Below are 25,300 nucleotides of genomic sequence, written 5' to 3'. Positions count from 1 at the left end.
TGTATACTGAGTGATGAGTTTGGTAACCATACAAGATTGAATAATTTTTTTCACTAATGAAAAATACAACGTAATGCCAACAATCTCCCCCTTTGGCATTAGTGACAAAAACACTTCTAAGCCTTATGTACACTAACATACTGAATTTGATTTTTCAAAATTGATCTTTGTGGAACTTTTGTATATACATATCTCACATATCTCCCCCATACATATGGCATAGTATATACATAGTCTCTCAATACATATATCAATCTATTTTCTCCCTTATTGTCTCCACAAGTCTCTTATCATCTCTTACTCCCCCTTTTTGACAATAATGCCAAAGAGTTATGCAATATATTCAAATAGAGACACCAAAATGTGAGATAAATTCAGAGTGTACCTTGAGAATAAGAGCCAATGTCTTATCCTAGTTGTCTTGCAAAATTTTGCAGGTGGAGAGTGCCACTTGAACTTCTACAGAAAGTTCAATCATATGATCTACTATGCAAAAATTGTTATCATGGACCAATGTTTTTGAATATGCTTGTGTTTTTGCATTGAGTCCATAGCTGGAAGGATCATGTTTCATATATCAATCAATGTGGACCTGATCCTGGCTTCCTCTCTTAGCAATTCTACTTGCATTTCTAACAAAAATCTCACATTGATGTGATGTGTTGAGCTTGAACTAGGGTCAAGCTGAAGCCTTTGAGCGCTAGCCTTCATATCCTCATCAATCTTTCTCAAATTCTCTGTTATCTCCTTAGTAACCTTGATAACATCACACAACTTGGCAAAAAGTGATGTTACATTGGAAAAATAATGTTCAAGATTACTCAAAATTGTAGATAGCTCAACTTGGTTTATAGCAATGTGCTCAAGTACCTTATTATCAAACTTCTTCTCTGCCTTCTTAATAAGCTTTTCTCAGCCAGATGTATCTTCATTGAACTTATTTACAACTTCTTCCAATTGTAACATAATGTGTTGAGATGAGTCTATATCAACACCTATAGCCTTTGTTATTATGTTCTTGGCATTTTCAATTATTGTAAATTCTCTATCTCTTTTAGCTCTTAGCTGTTTCTGCCTTGCCTTTTGCTCCAAAAGTTGACTAACTAGTCTCATTTCATCAACTATGGCAGTGTCCAGATCCAACTTAGGAATAACAATTTCTTTGTCCAAATCAATGTCTTCATCAATTTCCTTACCAGTAAGCAAAAATTTTAGAGGAGTCCTTAGTTTTACTTCTGAGCTTATTCCCTTGGACTTAGACATGGAAACAATTGTAGAAATAGCTAGACTTGCAATAAAAACTTGAATTGGTCCAACTGAAGGAAAACTAAAAGAAGTGCTAACTATGTCCAAAATTTATATACTACCCAAGAATGAAGTCACAATAGGTGGAGCACAAATTGGAGTACTTAAAATAGATGAACTAACTGCAACAAAAGGTATTGTCATATTTGTAGTAGACAAAATTGTAGAACATGACGGGGCACTTGTACATGCTGCTGAAGAAGTTGTCAAAATTATAGAACTATATGCATAACATATTGTTGAAGTAGATGACTCAAGAGCTATGAAGAGGGCTATAGCTCAGTAGATGGAGTGGTAGACACTTTCATTGTAGATACCTAGAGTTGTGAGGTAGTAATTAATGATTATGTAGATGATATACTTGAAGCGGTTGCAATCATACTTGTTGAAGCTATCTCCAACCCTAATGATGTAGCAGTTTTAGGTGGAGAATAAGGAAGAGAGGCAATGACTTGAGCTGCAATTCTTACTAAAACACTTTCTTCCTTGTCTTCCTCTTTCTTGTCATCATCCTTCATCAATTCTTGACATTCTTTAGCATCAATGGTAACACATGGAGTGTTACCTTCTTCATCATCATCACTATCATCATCATCATCCATGATTTCCACTGGCTCTTCATTGGGCTTGTGTAGATGATAGATGTTCTTCCACATGTTTGTTGCATCTATAACAACATGCTCAATGTCTTTGATCAAAATCAAACATGTATGGTATCTAATCATCATTTTACCTTCATTGTTTTTCATTGCTATCTTTACTTCTGCATCTATAAGATTAGGCAGTAGCTTCCTCAAAGATTGTTCATATATGTCTTTAGCTGTCTATATAACTGATTCCTACCTTGACTGCAATCTTGCCAACAATTCTTTTGAAATTTGTGGAGCAATCTGATTCGGGGAATATTTCCATTTTCCCATTTTATTGAGCACCAACTCCTTAATCTGCATCCTTTTAGCATCTATTCTTGTTTCAAACTTTAATGGTTTGAAGTTTGTGATGCCTACTCCTTCTTCCATTTGTTTCAACCTTTCTTGGAAGGCAAGTGAGGGCTTGTTGAGCACAACTTCAGTCTCACCATTCTTCTTTGATCTTCTTGTGAATACAACTATGGAGGCTTTTAGTGGCTTGGTAATGATTACCTTGCCCTTCTTCTTTGTTGGCTCTTCCTCCTTCTCATATTTCTATTCTTCTTCTTATTCTTCTTCTTCATCTTCTTCATCCTCTCCTTTTCCTTCTGTAAGCATAAGAGGGCCACTAGCAGTTTTCATCTTGGCTATCTTCCTCTTACCTTTGCTAATTGCCTTTGGTAGCTTAATTTCAAGCTCAATTCTAGCTTTAACCTCATCATATGTACCAAAAAATGGTAGCTTTGGATCTACAGGTTCATTCACCAGGGCTTCTATAATATCTCTAGTTTCATCAATGTTTACCTCATAAGGAAGAGGTTTCACCCATGCAACTTAGGGCCTGACTGCCTAAATATACACTCTATCATAGTCAACCATAAAACATACATCATCTCTATAGTCTTCAACATGCTTCGAAGGAATCCTTAACCTATTGTTCATATTCTCCTTGAAATCTTCAAAGTAGTTGTCCATAATGCTATCAAAATTTATACCCATTTCTACAATGAATTCATTAATCTAATATAGAATTGGAATATCTTTTCTTCGTACTACTATACCTTTTGATGGGTAAAAATTTTGCACATAAAAAAAATGACATGTCAACAAAGAACCAAATTTGCAAGGGTTGTTCTTTGATGTTCGAATACTATCCATGTTTTTATTTAGCTATTTCAATAATAATTCTAATAGATCAAATTCCATATTTTTCTTCACAACTTTATAAGCCAAATCAACTGCCTCACATGACACACTATTCAAATGACTGGAGCTATAAATCTTATGAGCAATTACATGAATGCCAAACCTTAATTTAATGTCAGAAATAGTACTAATCTTTAGACCTCTAACATCCCACTCCGCTAGGGTTTTCTTCTTAAGTTCATCCTGACCTAGGGTTTTGGTAGTTTTGGCTTTGCTCAGCATGGGGAGACCCATAATCTTATGTATCATTTTCATGGTGATTAACACTAGCTGCTCTAACCATAGTTTTCCATTGTGCACATGACTAAGAATGTACCTAATCCACTTAATCTAAAAGCTCCTTGGCATGTGTGTGATATGGGTTAATCCTTTGGTTTCTAACTGCTTATTCTTGGGTTTCAACAAACCATCAACACACATCTCTTCTAGGGCACTATCCATCTCTAGGGTTCTAATCGCTTGAATAGAACATTTAAAATTAGTGTGAATGTTGTTAATTAGAAGTATCTTGGGTGGAATTTGGGATTGAGCTCCATTTAGGTCCAGTGACTCCACAATTGCTGGTACAAGCTTGAAGTTTGGTAGTTTCCACTTCGCACCTTTAATTAACATCTCAGATCCTCTTTTCATCTTACTACTGTTGCCGCTTCCTGATGCCATGGCTGCTCAATAAATGAGAGAAATTTTTAAAACAAATTCTTCACTCTAAATTCACTCGAAATTGCCTAGATGCACCTAGAATCGCTCTACTTTGTGAATTCTAAAGTCCTGGTGAAAAATGAAGTCAAATTCTACCCTTTTTGATGAAAATTCACCATTAATGCTAGGTACCATAATGATGTAGTGTGTGATAGACTATCATCCACTTACTAGCTCGGTAGAAACTTATGACTTGGTGATCAAACAAAACTTTCATTACTCCTGACCTAGCTCAATTAAATCTATAACTAACCTTGCTCAGTATCACCTGATTTCATGTGATCCTTCTGTATCCGAAATACTAATTTGGATCTTCTACATTTTCATTTGGAACTACCCAAATTATGACTTGATGATACAGTTCCAGTTCCTCCTTCATAAATCTAATTGGAAATGGTGGAGTCACCCATTTCTTGAGTGACATGGCCATCATTTGAACTATTTTTCTCGGTAGATTTGGGAATCCACTACTGTCTCATCTGCTTCCTAATGTTATCAACTTTAGATTTCTTTTCAGCTTCAACTCTTCCTATATTCATGCAGTTCTTTGCTATATGACCAAGTTCAGTGCATGTATAACATCTTACTATTGTATCCCTCTTTCTCGAGTGATGCCTTGTGTAGTCTATGCCAATGTGTCCATATTCTCCACAATAGTGACATCTACACCAAGTATTGTAATCCTAGCCAAATATTTCCTTGACAAGTTGTTCAGCTGGATTGAATGGTTTGGATCTACATTTGGTTGCCTTGTGACCTTGTTTCTTGCATTTGTGACATTTACCTTCAAATTTTTGTTTCTCCTTGCATTCATTAGCTTTATGACCATGCTGACTGCAATTGTAGCATTTTCCATTGAATTTTGCCTTTCCATTGCTCCAACATTTTTTTGATGTATGACCTAACTTACCATAGTGATTTCAAGTCAGTCTTTGATTCCTTTGGGCACCTTGCTTGGAAGATTCACCTTCTTTTTTGTATCCAAGTCCTACTTTACCTTTTTACCTATAAAGATTTTTCTCACTTTGCTAATTCAATTGATCCATGTTTGCTTGAGATTTCATCATCCTTTCATTGATTTTCTTTTCAAAAATTAGATCAGCTTTCAATCTTTCATTGATTTTTCTTTTAGTGATTAAATCATTCCTTAAACTTTCATTTTCAAATCTCAAATTTATGATTTCCTCATTTGCATTTGAGAGCTGATTGATAAGACTTTCTTGCTAAATGGATTGATTTTGATTTCCATTGTTTCTTGCCTCCAAGTCTTAACTTGCCTTATTCCTTTGTTCCAAGATTTCACACATTCTTATTCATTGAATTTCTTGTTCTCTTTTCAATTTTGTTACCTCTTCTTGTAGGGAGCCATTCTTTTCTAGGAGTTCTTTGATTGCCTCATTTTCTTCATCTGAACTGCTTGAAGGGAAAAAGTCTTCAATCTTTTCTTCAACATACTGATGGTCATTCATTTTTTTTGCAAGTTCCTTCCTTCTTTTCAGGGATTGAGAAAGATGCTCTTTTGCTTCCTTGAATTGAGCTATGGCCATCTCCAGATCTAGTTTTTCATTATCAATAGCTTTTCCAAGTCTAAATATCTCCATTGTCCTTGATCTTTACTCAAGCTGTCAAACTTTATCCTGAGAACCAAAAAGCTCTGATACCAATTGGTGGAAATAATCAAGACTAGTTAGGTTACTGAGAGGGGAGGGGTGAATTCGTAACCTCAAAAACTTTAAATCAATTCAATATAAATCATTCACCATTCATTCTTCTAATTTACTGCATGCATGAGAAAAGATAAGCATTCATAACACATGAACATAGTATCTTGGTGACCCATAAACCTTCCAAATAGAAAGTAAAATTGGGGTGGGGATGATACCCACAAAACTTCACTACTGCAGCATAAAGTTGGCCTATCAAGGCTTACATTGACCACTTCTGATGATCTACCCTATTAAGAGCAATTTAGACTGCTAGATCCACCTTGTTAGACGTTTTACAAACATACAATGAAATATGCACTCTATTAGAAAATTTATACAAAGACTATTAAGTCTACCCTGTTAAAGGATTTGGAAAACTGATTACCCTATCAGGATGAAATAGTAGATCTAAGTTACAACTTGATTGTTGATTAGATCCTTGAAGTACAGATCACCTCTTTTGATTGATATTTCTTTACTACTCCTTGTAGACCTTGCTGAATACTCTTCTCTACTACTGATTCACATTCACTCTTCTCAAAATATTACATATCCATTCCCTGATATTCTCATCCATACATTGCAAATGATACAATATATTACATATATACCATTCCAATATTTACAATTACAAGGTCGCCTAAAATACAAGTAAACAAAATATTACTAAGTCAGCCAAATAGTAGAAAACTTAGGTTCTTCAAGCTGACTTAGTGAACTTTTGATACTTGGTGTGCATTGCATTACTCGGCATCATCATGCACTCGGTAGAAGTAGAAGCTCAGTCCATACTAGTCACACAACATAGCTTGGAACTTGGTAACCATTGGAGACTCGGTAGATATAGTGTTACTTGGTAGATACTGAATCCTTTGTTTACATTGCTGTCACTCGATAACCACTGACTTCACATCACACAAACTGATGATTCGGTAGACACTGAGAAGCTCGGTGACCACTATCTACTTGGTGAACACTGTAAGCTCAGTAAACATTACTGAACTACACACTCACTCAGTAGCTTCAGGAATGCTTGGTGTGAATTTCTTAATAGATGAACTTACTAGGTAACCACTGAATGCTCAGTATAAACTGTAGACTAAGTGATGAGTTCGGTAACCATATAGGATTGAATAAGTGTTGTTTCTAATGAAAAATAAACATAATTCCAACAATAGTATCTCCTTCTCCCACTTTTGAGGATTTTATAATGCTATCCTAATACACAAGGAGGTCAGATAGGAACAAACATCCAAACCATACAAACAACAATCGGAGAACACTAACATAATAGAGTAGAAATGTTTAGAGAGAATAAAATATGACCAAGACCATGACCCATGTACTAAAATTGTAAAAACCTCACACCATTGCCCATGAAAAATTAATCTTTAAACTAGTTCAAAGCTACATCCCTAGAAACAATGGGAGTCACCATGACTAGGCTCAACACCTTACTTTTATTGTTGCCACTAGCTACCATGTTGCTCGAAGGACCTTCGTGCAGCTCCAGCAGAGAGATGTCAACATCATAAACAAAAAATCCTAAGGCCTCCACAAAAACTTATTTCTTACCCCTAATTGGCCTTTGTCTCAAGACCACTAGGCAATTAACCATAGGTTGACCAAACTCATCTCAAGGAGTAGTGAAATGAATTGGCATAGATTTCACCTTCCTACCACTTGGCTCACTGAGGGCTCAAGCCAAGGAAACAAACCAAAGAAACAAAATCATCTTGTACCAACCCCACCAAACCAAAGGCAAGTAAACCATGGGTAGAGCCATCGTTGACCAAATCAGTAGGGGTTGTACATTCCCTTTTCCTAGGCCAAGAATTCTCCAATGCCTATTCCCCATCTACAACCCAACACCAATCACAACCCTATGAACGATGTCATCAAGGATACCACCCCATTTTGGCTTGATGACTTCACTAAAAACATATCTTGCCTCGTGCTTTGATTCTACCACCATGAGGACCAAGGCAACAAATAGGGAGGATATGTCCAAGTTTGTTTGAGGCCATTGGCCATTATTTATGAAATTGTATCCAAACATCATCATGATGTTGTCCTATTAAGATTCATCATCAGCTATGAACACATTTTGAAGAGGCTTCATCGAGATACTACCATCGAAGGGCGGCTTCTGACCAATAATTGAAAGAGAGAATTTTCTTCCATCATTAGACTAAGAGAGAATTCAAATCTTAGATTTCCAAGTGACTCTGTAGGCTTTGGGAAAATAAGAAAACTAAATCATCTACCCCAACTCTAGAAGCATTGCTAGCAAATCTTTGCAAATCTATGCCCATGAATATGTGGTACTTTTATCCCATCATATCCTTGAAAGGTCAAAAACTTCACCTTTGTTTCCATAGAGGGAGTTTCCCAAAGAGTGTACCAAACCTCAGGGCTATGCATAGTTTCCATGCCATGATGATCACACCAATGACATTCAATGAGATTCATGATGGAATCCATTGGGTGTGGTGTTGGTCCTTTACATCACATCATACCAAAGATCCAATTCTTGTAGGAGAATGGCAATCTTCCATAAATTCAAAATTTGTACCCCCCACTCACCCCAATATTAAAGAGTTTATCACCTAAAGCATTATCTTTTATGAATACATATAGGTAATCTTGAAATCATCAAATTTGTTTGATAGTGATGTAATCTATTGGATAGATTTGTCTAGGTACCAAACCTCCAATTTGCATCTTGCAATGCCATTGACCACAATTTGAGAATTCCCTTCAAGGTGCAATTTTTTAGCTCCAAAGGTGATGCCTACTATAACTGCATCCACAACTGTCAAGCACTCATCTTGATTATTAGTGTCATTAGCCACCTTTCTGGAACTTAATGCCAAAATCCTTCCATCTTTAGATCTTGCCACTACACCAGTGCTAGAAGGGCCCAAATTCCCCTTAAATACGCCATCAAAGTTGAATTTGATCCATCAGGTCTCTAATGGGGAGCATTCCAAAGACTTCCTTGCTTGTCTAGATTTTGTACCATTGGGGGAATCAACTCTAAATTTCCCATAAGCGGGCCAACAATATAATCATTTTTTATTTCATATAGTTAGATGCAAAATATATAACTTTACTGCATCTATCACCCATCTCATTGGTTTAAAAAATAAGGCATGAAAAATAATTTGAATATTTTTGAAGTAAAATTATATTAATATATTTTAAAATAATAATAACTAATTTAAGGATTTAATTTTTTTAAATGTTCAAGTTATAAGTACTTTTTAAAATTTTATCATAACAATAGTCAAGAATTATGATAAGCTTATTTAAATTATTACTTTTAATTTTTAATTATTATTTTTAAATATATAAATATTTATTATTTTTTAATATTTGACCAACTACTTTAGTATATAAATTATTGTGCTATTTTTTTTTATGACTTAAACAAACCTATCACTTTTTAGCATGAACTTAGTATTGTCGAGACTTTAATTTTTATATTGTATATTTTTTTATCTATCACAAAATTTAAGCCTTAAGAATTTCGACTTCCCTGTAAATGCGTGTGCATAGAAAAGTGTAATTGAAAGGAAACAATATTTTAACACTAGTGAAATTGCAACTCCATAGGTATTTACAAATATTTTAAATACCCAATAATACTTAGATTCTATTTAAATAAACTTCTAAAATGTGTTTATTGTATGATGTGTTGCTTAACTCATTGTTATGTTGTTGTACCTATAAAGTTCAAACATTAAGATCATTGTGATTGTGAACTTGTTCTATATACAAAATTTAGTTTAGTGTAAAATATTTTGATTTAAGATTATAGTTAGGGTTGATGTTTTATTTATTAATATTGACAACATTGTTAAAAGAAAAAACATTTTTGCTTATATTTCAATACTTTTAAATAAAACCTTCCTTATCTTTAGTTATCAATCTAATGTATTCTTAGTTTAAGCTTTAATTTGACTTAGTTATAGTGTAAGGGTGTAGTTTGGTTTAAGATTAGAGTTGGTTTGATTAATTGTTGAATTACGTTTACCATTTTATTTAAGATTAACCATCATTATTCAAGGTTAACCATCATTATTCAAGGTTAACCATCATTATTCATGATACCTATTTTCATAAATTCTAACTAAAAAGAAAACCTAAAGATTAAATGAAAATAGGTGTCTAAAGAAAAATTCAGTGTTATATATAGGTATACATAAGCTAGTTTATTCTCTAGTAGAGGATTCATTAAATATGAACATAGCCTAGATAAGTTGCATGTTGTAGGGCCTCTTCCAATAAAGGATTTTTTCCAATCTATTAACTTTCCTCCTTGTGATTAGCAATAAAATCTTTGAAATAGAAAACAAGCACAAGGGATATCATTAAAGTTTTTACATGCTTTCACCTTCAAGTGTGATGAGGGGACCATTAAATTTAATGGACATTGGGAGACCATCAGGCCTTCAAGGCTATGCTATTGGATCTGCTAGTCATTAAAATTTTAGTGTGGAGTCTTGAACCTCTTTGAACTAAGGTTCAAAGTAGTTCAAAGTGGTTCGATTTGTTGGAACAGGCTCAATGTTTCTTTTGGCTCAAGATGGTTCATCTTGCAGGTTCAATATAGAAGCTCAGTGGTTCAAAGTTCAAAGATTGAAATGTACAAGTAAAGTTTAGATTCATAGTTCACAAGTGCAGTTTCCTTGATTTAGAAGTCTTGAATTGAGGCCATGTGAAGATATAATTGACCTCTCAGCAGTCTAATATGGAAGGGAATTTGATCCAAATCATATGACTAAGCACACATTGAGGTCACTGATTAATCACTTGATTTAGTGCTTGCATCTCATATGTCTTGTAATATCGAGACCCCAAATTTCAGAGTTCATCTTATGACTAATAAAGTATGCTCTATTTTTATGGTTCCACATGGATAGTTTTAAGAACTATCCTCTACCGAATAGAGGTGCCATGTTTAAATGTATGAGCCAATACAATGAAGATGCATTGTGTTATCAAAAAACAAGTAAATCATCACTTTTGGGAATGCATATTAGGGATAGCATTGTGGGTGTGAAAATATTAAAAATACCATGTGTTCTGATACACTCAGCTAGTTCAATACTTGTTTGAATATAGAAGACACAAGAGTTATGAAAGTTTTGAAAAGTGCATAGAACACATATTGATTGTGTGAGGCAAGACACCCAAATGCCATCAGTTTCTATTGATAGATGTGAGCTCGAGTTTCTTAAGATAAGGCATGGGTTAGTACCAAAGATATTCACTCATGCTCAATTTTGAGAAGTATATGAAGACAACTAGCACCATCATGAACCGCAAGGAAGAATCGAGGTATCATTCTAACGGGCAAGATAGAATGTCTCTTTGCTCTCCTCAAATGTTTTGATCCATGGTCAAAATGGATAGTTCCATCCATTAACCCAAAGCCACAAAAAGAGGATGATAGCCACAGTTTTCATCGATCTCAACATTTTCACAAGACAATGATTTCATGACCCAACCAAGGATCAACTCAAGTTGGGACACTGGATCTCTTTAAAATCTTCAAGAAAATATGCAGTGTACAATATGAGGATGTATTACAAGAAAAGGTGGAAATGACTCTGATATGTTAGCCAAATACAATGGTATCTATATTAATTATGTGTTTATCCATCCGTATAAGATGCAAAGTGTATCCCATTCAAATGAAGAAAGTGATTATCTTGATGTGCAAAAGTATAATAGGTGACTACCAATTGTTTGATAGAATGCCAAGCTCGGCGAGAACAGAGAGGTAGATGTAGAATTGTATTAGGAAGTGGCACTATTTGCATGATATGCATAACAAAGTAAAGGCTCAAACTTGCACATGACACCTTGAATGGGAATAGTTTTGGTGAAGAAGGTGTTGTGAAAGCTTTTAAATACTTCTTCCACACCGATAGAAGACTTCAAGTGCAGACATGAAGGAATGAATGCTTGATTTAGGGGAATAGATTGAATGGATCACAAACTCATATGGAGGTCAATAAAAATGGAAAACCAAGTCCACCCACAATGAGAAATACACAGGACCCAAGCTTGGAACAAATGTCAATACAGATTCAAACACTTGATAGTTGACAAGATGCTACAGTGAGGCATGGTGTGCAACACATTGTCATTGGATGCGATGGGTGTCGATGGTAGGAACATCACCCGAAGTCCCTTATAGACTCAATGTCACAAGGATATGTAGAGATGGGTATTATACATTGACATCAATAGGAGTAATGCCACTCGGTGTAAATGTAGAGAATGAATTATCTTTGGCAGTGGTAATAATTATATACCCAATTACCCAAAAATCTCGATTGATTAAGCATATGGGTCTTCATTTCATACAAGGTAGTCAAGCCATCATAAGTATATTTCTTTGCTTCAAATGATGATCAAATCACAGTAAATGTGAAAGCATCAACATGAAGGATGGTGAAGTTTCATAGTCTAATGCAACAAAGCCTAAATGATGCAAGAGCCCAAGCTATAGAATGGGAATCCCATGAAAACAGGGAGGTAGAAGTGTTAAAGTGAGAATGCACACCCTCATTGAAATCAACTTGCATTTGATTGACCAGACCATAGGCTATTTGGAGAGAAAGGTTGTGAACTGTCTGACAGATTTATTTAACAATGGATTATATCAAAGAAAATAAACACCTCCATGTGCCAGAATCTTTATATTTCTCACTTATGACAAGGCAACACATTTCATGCATGGGGTCTTGAGAACTCTAAATAATGTTTGATTTAAAGGAACAAGACATTGCATTATATACTCATCTTTATGATGATTTAAAATAGACTTCACAAACATTATATATAGATATACATCATCAAGAGAGAGTTATAAAAAGTTGAAAGAGATTTTAGGGGAAAGAATCTCCAAGAAGTAGTTATCATAACTAATTAACCTCATCGGGATTGAAGGAAATTATATAATCTTTGAGAACGAAGAGAGAGGGGTTCTATTTTTTAAGGAGAGATTGCCTTTTTCTGTAGACTTTGGGCTTCTAAGAGGGGACGTTTTCTACTCTATTTTGTTCTATTTATAATGTAGAGGAGGGGGTTGTATTTTTTTGTGGATTTTGTGCTATAGGAGGATATATAATTTTCTAAATGAATGATTAGTGTGTGTCAAGGGGAAGATTTTTCTTTGTTCTATTGCTTTTAGAGGAAGAGAGTTTTAGTATACCAAAACATTGGGTTTGTGTTTTAGCTTTCTAGTTAATGTTAATCTTTGAGTTAGTTTAATTGTCTCTAAATGCATTTTTGATGCATGTAGTTATTGCCATGATTATTATTAATACTTTGGGCTTTGTTATTCATGTGTTTAGAGAGAACAATTCATCTTTCTTTATGCATTTCTTCTTTAATGTCATGATCAGGTAAATGAGCTTTGTATGATTTTATTATTGTTTTCTTTTAGTTAATCAGTTTCTTTGCATCTACATCGTGTTTATGAGTGGATGTTTTTCTACCTTTTGTGTTTTCTAGTTAAAAGTATTTACATTTTTTTTCTATGTATTCATTGTAAATTATACATGAGGTATTGTGCTCAGATAAATTTAGAGGGTACTTACACTTTTCAATAGCGAAGTGATAATGCATATTTAGTCTTTCTATCTGGGTTTTTTGGATTAATCTATATGTGTGCCTTTGGAGGACAATTTATTCACTAACAAAGGATAACAAAGGAAAGGAAATAGAGGGAAAAAAAGGTACATATTATCAGAAAGGATCAAGTACACATCAATATAGAGTTGATCTAGCATCAAGTAACAAAGTTCTAACCATGGGATCATTGCTAGGACATTTTAATAGGTGAATCAATCAAATCTCTCAATAGAGTAGTTCTAACAGGCTCTTGTAAGTCCTTTAACAAGGTGCTTACTTCATTATAAGTTTAAGTCCTCTTACTAGACACAATTTTAGTAGGGTGTTCTAAATCCTTTAACATGGTAAGATCTAACAATCTTGTAAGCCTTTAATAAGGCATCCCTTTCACAGGGTAGATCATGTTTCATGATAAAAAATTGTAACCTTCATTGGATACACTTTATTACTGCAGTAGTGAAGATTTGTAGGTGTCACCCCCACCCCAGTTTTACCTTCTCCTTGGAGGGTTTCTAGGTAACCAAATACCTTGTGTCATACATGTGTTGAATGTTTTACTTTCATGCTATGGATGTATATGCTTAATTTGGTATTTCAGTTTATATGCATAGATTTTTAGATGCATGTGTGGTGAATAGTTTTAAAGGTTGAAAGTTTTAAGTGTTGATTCACCCCCCCAAGAGTTTACTTCCCTATTGTATTTCCAACAATTGGTATTAGAGCTGAGTTCTCTGAAATAAAAGATTTTCAGCTTTAATGAAAGATCTTGGAGATGGAAGTCTACCAATTGGGAAAGACTATTGAGAACTAGATAATTGAAATACAACTTGCCCTACATCAGCTAAATAAAGCAAGACATGAATTAAAGAGATCATTGAAAAGAAGGAAGGAAATTTCTATTGAAGAGAATGGCACACAATACCAAGAGATTGACACTATTGAATTATTTTCAAATGGAAACTCCAATGAATTTGATGTAGCAATTGCAGATCTGATGGAAAAGAATGGAACCCTATTTGAAGAGGTCAAAAATCTAAAGAGAGAACAAGAGATCCAATCAATATTGCTATGTGAAGTGATCGAGTACAAAAAGAAAGTTGAAGAGGAGAAAATCATGATTGAGGATGACAAAAATATTTTGATCAAAAGACTGGAAGAGAAAACATTAGAGGTAACTAGGATTGCTAACATGCAATTGGAAATCTTGAGTCAAATGATGACTACAAATCATGAACTAAATGCAAAGGATATTGAGATCACAATACTGAAGTTACAGAATGAATAATTGAGAAATGACCTTAAAAAAGGAGTTTGCTAATAGTTTCAACAAACCTAGTGAAGCCATCAAATACTTTGAATAATTAATGAGATCCCTTAGATCCAATAGTGATACTTCTAGATTGGGATACACTAGTACTGAAGAAGGAGAAAAATCCAAAAGTGGAAAAGAGAGAAGTAACAAAGGTAAGAACTCCAAACCCACTTGTCATGATTGTGGTAAGATATGTCATATTGCTAATGTTTGTAGGAGCAAGACTATAAATCAGAATCCTAACAAGAGATTCATGGTTCACTTCCATAAATGTAACAAACATAGACATCAGGCACATGAATGCATAACCAAGACCACAAGCTCACAAAGATTTGAAGGATACTGCTATAACTGTTAGAAGTATGGACATAGAGCATATGAGTGTAGATCCAAGCTTAAATGGTCATCAAATAAGTAGACAAAGGTAAGGCATAATGGAAACTCTTATAATTGGGATTATAATACAAGGTATAGTTGTCATTATTGTCAAGAATATGGACATATTGCTAAAAATTGCATAAGAACACATTTCAGAAGTGACTACAGTAGATGGTTGAGTCAAACCACACGTTTTAGTTGTTTGAAGACTGGTCACATAAGCAAAAATTGTCCAACAATATCAAAGGCAACAAGTAGTGAGTTCAACAAAGGCAAAGAAAAGGAAAATGTTGAGAATATCATAGATGAAATGAAAAAGACATGGAAGAGAAAGGAAGATTGCAACACATCAAGTGTAGAAGCGATCACTTCACCTAATGGGTCAAGTGATCACACCTCCTCCAATTAAGCAATCAAGAGGTAAGTGAGACTGATATCTAAAAGGATATAATTTACATTAGTTCCAAGGATTTAGTGCTGAAAAGATTACATATGCACGAAGAAAGATGCAAAGTGTTGTTAAGAATCAAGAGGAAATCTTTTTTTGTTAGTTTTCATGTTACTGTCGAGCATGAAAAGTTTCACTATGGTTACCGAGTGAAATATTAGTAGATTTTGAGCTATCAAAGTTGTTAGTGTTGACCAAGCTCGTAGTGGTTTCCAAGTGGATAGGAAACTTCATGAAAGCTGAGTGAGTTGAAATCTTTATTGAAATCAAGCTTACAACTGTGTAAGAACTAAGCATTAATTGCAAGGTTTTGAGGTCTATATGATCAATTTCTACTCATTTGACATTATTTGAATTTGAAGGAGAGTAGGAAGAGTTACAGACAAACCAAACAAATTGTTATGAGCTTTTGCCAATGGATTCAACAGTCACTTAACACCATCAGTGCAGAATCATAAAGGTATTTATCGAGTGCCGAGTTACACAGTTTGAATTTTTACAAAACCTAGTTTTATGAAATGGCATCTAGTTCTTCAGTGGCCAAGGTTGTAGAGGGAAAGGAATTTTTGAATGTGCAATTGATAAGTAATCAAATTAAACAACCTAATTTTAAAGCCATACTTGACATAGCTTATAAACAAGATCCATTTGGCGCATCTTCAATGATATCACCACAAGTCTTAATGATCCAAGATGTCAGATGCCGATGTACATGTAAGACATAGAAATTAGGGAGATAGATGGGAATTTGTGTGAAAATGAAGTGTTGAAGGAGGAGTTCAAAATTGTTGAGAAGAAAGGGTTAACTCATGTCCTAGATTTCCCCAACATCTTCAAGATAGAATGGACAAAGAGAGATTTGAGTAGGATACATGATAATTCTATTTGGTTGGAAAATGGGTCGTTGAAAATCACCAAGAAATTTGTCCATAGAGTTATAGGGTATCCAACCCTAGATCAGCCAATGACATTGATAAATGAAGCAAAAGAGGTAATTGAAAGGAATAAAGGGGCTATATGGAATAAACGAGGGATGACAATAGATACAATCACAAATTCCTTAATTGTTTTTGAAATGAGGATAATAGCACATAAGTTGTATCAATCCAGTAGGCTTAATAGTGTTTCATGTATTGTAGTGAATGTGGTATACAAAAATAGTGATTACAGATCATACTTATGATCTTGTCGAGTTGCAGTTGCAACAATTGATTGAGAATTTAGGAGCCATAAGGAAGACCAAAAGTGCACGATGCAAATTTGGATCTATTCTTGCATGTATATTCTTTTATATATAAAATACATTTCCTACTTTTGGTAAAGTTGCATGGAAGATAAATAGACCTATTACAGTGCAAATAGGTGAATTCATTGATCAACTAGGTAATAATTTTGAGTCATTCATGACAAGCTACTTTGAAGACTTCAAGAAATCAATGAAGAAAAGACTGAGGATGCCACTTTCACTAGTGGAGAAACATTTTGATGGTGTTTGCTTCCTAGTTGACACTAATTGTACATATGTCCAGGTGGCAGTTCCTAGAGTTAGATGGTTAAGACCAATGGGATATGTAATCAACATTGATGAAGTCTTTGCAACAATGACAACATTACTTGCAGAAAAAGTGGAGAAGGAGGCTACAACTTTTTGGAACTATGATGTGGCGAAGGAAAAAATCACAATGGACTTGAAGACTACTTCATTCATTAGAAAGAGGAATAAGATGGTAAAGAAACTGAAAGATAAATTTGGTGAAGGGGCAAAAGAAGAAGAAGAAGAAGATGATGATGATGATGAAGATAATGCACCTACCCAAGCACCACTTGTCATCACCCAAGGTCAAGGAGAGGACCAACAAGAAGAGGAAGTAAGATGTTGAGGGAGAAGAAGCCAGTGAAGCACCTATAGCTACTGAATAGAAGGAAAAAAAAGAAGATAAAGCACTTGTAGTAAACAAACCAAAGAAGGTTGCAAAACCTACTTAGCCTACAGTACCTACAACTAGGGCTAGTACAAGGGCCACTGCACAAAAGGCTAAGGAAGTAGCCAAGCAAAAGGAGAAAAGAGCTAGTCAAGCTAGCAAGGGTGAAGAATCTCAAAAGAGACCGAGGAGAAAATATGTTGCTCCAATTGAATCTAATGAAGAGAAGATTGAATCTGATGACAACAACCAATTTCAAGTGGTAAGTCATAGTTCTTCTTTAGATTTAGATAATCTATGTGAGAATATTAGAAATCATGCTAATTTATCTAGATTCTCTCACATTGAGTTTGATAATCTTGGGAAGATTAAAAAGAATCAAGTTGAACAGGTAGTTTATGCCATGATGGAAATATTTAAAAAGGTTCCTATTGGACTTTCCAACTCCATACCTAAGAGTTTGTATGAGAGATTTGAGTAGAAGTGGGACTATTATCTGAATATTGAAAAACAAATAAGAGAAACAACACTTGCCCAGGTAATGCCAAAACTAAGTAAGGGTGAAATGTAAAAAGCCATTAAGAAACATATTGGAAATTTTGCACCAAAATATAGGGCATTCATTATATTGTAGAATAACATTGAGGATGTTGTACAAAAGACTACTTTGATGTGGAAATCACTATATGGTTTGACAACACCCCAGGCAATATTGCAGGCACCTATTGAGGTAGGTGAAGAAAAAAAAGGAGAAAAAAAAGATGGAACTAAAAAAAATATAGTTGAGGGAGGCACAGACATGAACATAGATACACAGGCACTAGCTGAGGATGAGTAGCCAATAGAATAGAGTGTATCGAATACACTAGTGTTGAGTGCCAGTCCTTCACATGGGGTAGATAAAGAAGATGAAACTGTAAAGATAAAGGTTGTTTTTTATACTATCACTCAAAACATCAATCCCCTCAGAGTGGATGAATTGAAAATGATACTAGTGGAATCCACTAATAAGGCCAAACTTAGTGAGAATCTTGTACTGGTGAGTGTTGATGAGATTAAGAAGGTAGATAAGATGTTTGTAGGGGAGGAAGTACAGAAACAAGTTACACCTACTGCCCCTCCTCAATTTCCTATGATACAACCTACATTACTCCTTATGATATATCAAAGGAAGGAGACAAGTACTCCTACCATCAGTACAATGGCACAAAATACTTCAGTCTTACTCACTATAGAGGGAAGTGTACATGATAAAGGTGAGACAAAAAAGAATAAAGAAACTCAAATTCAAATAGGTTAGGTAGATACTCATGCACCTACAATACATAATCAAGGTGAAACTGATAATACAGAGGCAAAAAATGACACATTTGAAATGTCAAGTTTGACAACAAAGTCAAAGCAGCAAATAGAAATACAAACATTGGCAACATTGCCAAAATCTGCCACTCCTCCTAGTCAAGTTATTCAAAGGCCGAGCATAGAAGCCACACCATTACAATCCTCAAGGCCAACTCCAAGTACATCTAAGGGAGCTGAAGTTACAACATTTGTTGATGTAAACCTGGACAAAGTAATTGAGTTACCCAAATTTGATTATGCAACTATTACTATTGAGTAGATGGGTATACTCCAGGAAGCTCTAGCAAAGAAGAAGCATCAAGAATTGCTTAGATAGGAGCATAAACAGAAGCAAGCTTTGATTGATATCAAAGAAATTTTTATTGATACACTCAATTTGTCAGCTCTAGAAGAAAACAAGCCAATAATTGAATAGTTAACCATCTTAGTGGAGAAGCTGAATGACACAAACCTAGATTCTAATGTCAAATTAATTGATGGTCTGAGTGAAAGTTCCAACATAAGGTTGATGAAAAGATATCAAATTCTATTGTACTATCATAGGTTGAATTAGCAATCAAAATAGAAAGTGTGAAGAAGACACTAGAGAATATTTTCTCTTTTTATACCAAACTGAATAATACTACACTCTTCACAAGGGAAGTTAGGATTCATATCCTAAACTTGGAGAGCATTATGCACACATCTAGCATAACTCTACCAAAGTCTCCAGCCCAAAGTGAGAAACACTTCAGCACCCTCCTACATTCCCAAAGTTAGTTAGCAAAATTACATGCAGATGAAGCCAACATCAGGGCTAAATTGATATGCCTCCAGTCGATGTTGACTCCAAACATGGAGATACTACACAAGGAACTAGCCTATGCTAAAAATCTCATGAAGAAAGACTCTCATCTTTCTACACATGAGGGCTTAGTAAACCTTGCTACTGAGTTTGCTATCCAAATTAAGTCATTGGAGGTAGCTTGTGATAATTGGGATGCAGCTCTAAAGGTTATCCTTGAGACTCACAAACCATTTTTGGACAAACACACTATTAGTATATAAACCATTGACATAAGTGTCAAAAAGGGGGAGTAAGGACAAAGGGGGAGTAATAATGAGAAAGATTATGGGGGAGATAGAGACAAAGCTAAACAGACAAACCATCTACTCAGTAGGAGAAAGATTTTGTACAAAGTTAAGCATTGAACAATCAACTCAAACGGTGTTATGAAATTGAAATTTTGAGGTATGACTGATAAGTCGTGTGTTGCCAAATTTTGATATTTTGAAATTTTTATATAGAAGCTGAATAGATACTAGTTATCTATGTTATGCTCATAAGAATAAAATCATTTTTGTATGACCAAGTGTTTTTGACACTCATGTCAAAGGGGGAGATTGTTGATCTTAGATTGGTTTTGACTAATGAGTGTCTATAAACTTAAGTCATCTACTTAGTTCATATCGAATAAGTAACATATGTCAAGCATAACATATAAGATAGTGCATGCCAAATAAATAGTGAGTGTCGAGCCACTCAAGTGCCAAGTCACCCAGATGCTGAGCAGATAGTATGTGCGAAGTGATTCAAGTGCTAAGAAAGTAGTGCATGTCGAGTCCCTTAAATGTCAAGTAACAACATTGAAGTTATAGTTAGTGCCAAGCACTAGGGACTTCAGATGTCAAGTAATACAGTTTTGACACAGTTATTTGTATTGGCACAAACTACTATGTAAATCATTTTTGAGTTGACTTAAATATTATTTTATGATTTTTGTTGATAAGGATGAATCTTAATTGTGAATCCCTATGCATGAGCTATATCCAATCAGAAAAAGGGAAGGTTTAAATGACAATATGGGTGAATCACTATTGTTGATTCATACCTAACCCTAAATCACTAAGGTCTTCTTAAGGAAGATGAACCCTAAACTTCATAGAGGGATGAAAGGAATGCTAAGTAGAATTGAAGAGAGTTTGCATGCACAAAAAGAGTATTCATGGTGATTAAGGTGTTATGAATTGAGTTACATTGCAGAATCCGTTAGAAGGAAAACAAAGGAAAGGAAACAAAGGATAGTAGAGGTACATCTGATTAGAAAGGATCAAGTACAAATTAGTATACAGGTGATCTGACATCAAGCAACAGAGTGCTAACCACAAGATCATTGTTGAGACATTTTAACAAGTGAATCAGTCAAATCTCTCAAAAAAGTAGTTCTAACAGGCTCTTATAAATCCTTTAATAGGGTGCTTACTTCATTGTAAGTTAAAGTTGTCTTGCCAGGCACACTTTTAGTAGGGTGTTCTAAATTCTTTAGCAGGGTAAGATCTAACAACCTTGTAAGTCTTTAATAGGGTAGACCTTTCATAGGGTAGATCATGTTTCATAATCAAATATTGTAACCTTCATTAGATACATTTTATTACTACAGTAGTAAAGATTTGTGGGTGTCATCCCCACCTCATTTTTACCTTCTCCTTGGAGGGTTTATGGGTAACCAAATATCTTGTGTCATACATGTGTTGAATGTTTTATTTTCATGCTATGGATGTATATGTTTAATTTGGTATTTTAGTTTATATGCATAGACTATGAGATGGATGTGTGGTGAATAGTTTTAGAGGTTGAAGTTTTTTAAGTGCTGACTCTTAGAGTTTACTTCCCTATTGTATTTCCAACATGACCTCATGGGAAGTCTTGGCGCTTCACCTCTATGAGCATCACCTAGATCCATTGAGTGCTACATTTTTTATTTATTCTCATGGGAGAGGCATTTGTCTCAATCACTACTCGTGAAACATGGGTCAATGAGTTTGACTCAAAAACTATGAAAGTCAGAGTTCTAAATAATTAAATTTTTGAAAGGTCAAATTTATGACATATTTTGTGCGAAAGTTAGAAATTGGGCATGTGACTTGTTTGGATGATAGCTTTCCATTCAAATTTCTAACATTCTAACTTACATAGAAATTGCTAACTTTCTAAGTTACAAAAGCTTTTCCAACTTTCTAGCTTTTTGACATGGTTATAAAGTTATGAAATTTCTTTTTAATTTGAATTTCAAAATACAAACATTTGAGAAATGACTATCCCTTAAAATGAGCATAACTTTTGAATGCTGACTCATTTTTTGAAATTTTGAAATGCATAGGTAGTGATGGATTTGGGATCAAGAAATTATACATGAATGGAGAAGTGGAAGATCATTTTAAAGCTTGAAATTTTTTTGTTCTTTTCTCATTTTGACTAAAGATTTTGAAATTCATTTGATGCTTAAATAGGTTTTGAAATGGGGTTTTATCTAGACTAATATTTCGTTATGTTTATCTATAAGGGTTAATTTGGTTTTCACTCTAAACCAATTAGTTTACACCAATCACAAGCTATTGTTTTTTTGTAATTGACATATGTCTATGGATTTTATTTGTTTGTGCAATTTTTATGTTATAAAAAATATTTATCTCAAAGATCATTGGTTAAGTTAGTTGAGTGTTATAATACCCCTTTTTTCAAGGCTATTTCCATATTGCAATGAACATTAACTTTTAAAATAAATATATTTTATCTTTTAAAATAAGTATTAGTTAGATTTTTAAAAGTATTTTAAAGTTCACAATCTCTCTAGAGAATATAGAATTGGATCTCCACTTTCACAAATACAAAAGATACTAAAGATAAAGATATGTCTTTGACAAATATGAAATACAAGCTTACAATAATCTAATTTATTAGAAAACAATAATATAATTAATATATATTATTTCACATAACAAGAAATTAACATTTTTTCCTTTATAACCATGCAATATTCCACGATCACAAACTAACTATTTTTTCCTATCACCATGCAATATTCCACAATCACAAAATGGAAAGAAGAGGAAACCTAAACAATATAAAAATATAGTTATTTCTAATTGTTAACCATCAGTTTACATAGATATTTCAACTTCTATTTCTCTTTAACTTACTCTTCTTCTTCCTAATTGGAATACGATTTTTATTTTATGTTTGGTTCATCACTTAGGGCCCGTTTGGTTGCTGGAATACAACCGAAATAGGAATAGGAAATTAGAATATGATTTGTATTCTTTGTTTGGTGCATGGAATAGGAATAGGGAATAGGAATACGTATTCTCATTTTAGCCCCAAAATGAGCTTTTGTCCATTCCAAAAAATACCTGTAATTGGAATTGCTATTCTTGCATTCATTTTAACTTTCTCAAATTTGATTAAATTTTCAAATCCGCTTTGACCTGGGGTGAGCGCTGAAACTTTGTTTTCAATATTTTCAAATATTGCAACGATTTTCCAATGGCGCCGATTGCATATTTAGAAATATTTTGAAATGGCACCGATTGCAAGTTAACCCTATTCCAATTTAAGCTTGCATAACCAAACAAGGGATAAACAAGATTGGATTGCATTTTTCCATTCCTATTCTTCATTCTCCATTCTCATTCAAAATTTCTATTCTAATTCTCAATTCCTACGCTTGCAACCAAACGGACCCTTAGAATAAGGAATAGGAATAAGTATTCTCATTTTGCCTCTAAAATGAGCGTATACCCATTCCAAAAAATAGCTGTTATTGGAATAGCCATTCCTATTTTCAATATTACATATCTATTCTCCATTCCTATGCCCGCGGCCAAACAGTCCCTTTTGTTCGAAACGACAAATGTGTTCTGTTCATGTACTTATCATCGAACATGATGGCTCTAATTTATGTAAAGGTTTACTCCAGAAACGGCAATGGAATCTCTGTTTCCTGGTCTGTTAGATGATATTGGCCGGCAATGCCTGGTGAGGGTGGACTTGAACTCCCACCACAATCTCAGATGCGTCTGCAAAAGCTGGAACGCGTCTGTGTTGTTGAGGAAATTAACGGCGTTGGCAACAGAGTAGCGGTATACAACCCGGAGAAGAGCTCCTGCAAAAGTCTACCGCCCATTCCGGAAGAAGAAGAAGAAGAATGGGGCACCTTTCACTGCCATTTCGTGAAACAAAAACTGGTTCTGATGAAGGGTAGCGACGTGTGGCTCTACGATTTCGGTTGCTTGAAATGGCAGAAGGGTGCAGAAATGCCAATTTGGCAAGACCGTTCAGGATTTGCCTCTGCGGCGGATTTGGCGCGGGGACTGATTTATGTTGGTGGAGGGACGCTCAAATGGTTCAGAAGGCCCCGCAAGCCTCGTTTTGCAAATGGTTCAGAAGCCGGCACATGCCTCGTGAGTCCATGCGTTGTGCTTTTGTTTACAATGTGGAGGAGGACGAATGGCAGGAGCTACCCGATATGAACACCCCCATGGCGGAATCCTGCGGCGCTTTTGCTGACGGTAAGTTTTTTGTAATTGGATCTTCTCCCACTTTTGAGGTTTTTGATGCCTACGCCAGAAGCTGGAAAACTGTGGAGAATAGGTTTCACAGTTTGCACTTTGTAGCTCCATTTGGGCGCTTTTATTTCTTCTTTGATAGGGGATTGATTGAATATGACTATGCCCAAGATAAGCGGCACATTGTAGGGCCTCTTCCAACAGAGGATTGGTGACAATCTGTTATGTTCTCTGTTATGGTTAGCAAAACAATCTTTGTGATCAAAGAAGAGCCCAATGGACGTCATCAGAGTTTTTACATGCTTTCACCTTCAAGTGAGACAGGAGAAACAATAAAGTTGATGGAGATTAGTAGACCATCGGGCTTCCAGGGCTATGCTATGGGAGCTGTTACCTTGGAGTTTTGACTGCGTTTGAGCTTGGATTCAGTTTAATTGGGCCAGCACTAGTAATTTCTTGCCAAACAATAAGCCCCGTTATAGGAACAAGTCTTATCATGTTACCAGTCAATAACTTGAATGTGTAAAGGACGCCTCAATAGGCGCTCATAATCTACAGCAAACTGGAAAAAATAATTGGCTCAGAAATTGTTGGTGTATAGGTTATGCAAAGTACAAAATACTGAGTTCATTTACTTCTCTTTCAAGTTTATCATATTTTAGCATTGAGATTATTTGCTGGTCTGAGAAGTAGAACAATTCTTTGCTGGAACTTTAAAAACAATTATTATAAAAATGTATGTAGTGTTCAAAAGAAAGTAGAACAGTTCTTTGCTGGAACTTTAAAAACAATTATTATAAAAATGTATGTAGTGTTCCCTTTTGAGGTTAATTTTAATCATGATGCACTTCAATTCATCTATTTTAAAGATATTTTTCTTACTAATATCTTGACTTGTGATAAAAACTTTAAAATGAAGTACTAGATGGACTATAGGCTTTTCATTTTATATATCTGATCCGGGCCCATAATAGAATAATATAGTAATACTCAGAAAAACAAAGAAAGGGATCGAAAAAGTTGAATAGTTGTTGACATCACCACATCTTTGCTTGAAATGATCTTAATCAACTAGCCCTCATAAATTTTTTTGAAAATTAAACTCTTTTTTAATTCCAAAGTGCAGTCATCACTGTAGTGCTGAAATATAATCTCATCAATGGACCTCTCCAATAAATAATGTCTTCCCACCATTGTCAATACCATTTCTCTCTTACAACTGTCTTAGCTAAATATAACAAGCAAACTTGCATCAATCATCTTATGGATAGATGTTAAAGTTCTTGCTGAATAACATGTAAACTGACACGAGCTTAAAGTTTTCTCATTAATAGAGATAGATGAGTTAATTCTGC

At 34.7% G+C, this 25,300-nt stretch overlaps 1 pseudogene; it reads left to right on the top strand.

Annotated features, from left to right (window-relative positions):
* Positions 1 to 23,310: 23,310 nt before the first annotated feature.
* Positions 23,311 to 24,627, top strand: LOC149565729 (uncharacterized; annotated as a pseudogene).
* Positions 24,628 to 25,300: the final 673 nt, after the last annotated feature.

Source organism: Cupressus sempervirens, chromosome 3 (assembly GCF_028749045.1).
Source record: "Cupressus sempervirens isolate cs-2001-9-10 chromosome 3, ASM2874904v1, whole genome shotgun sequence".
Lineage (NCBI taxonomy): Eukaryota > Viridiplantae > Streptophyta > Pinopsida > Cupressales > Cupressaceae > Cupressus > Cupressus sempervirens.
This window is presented reverse-complemented; position numbering and strand designations above follow the sequence as displayed.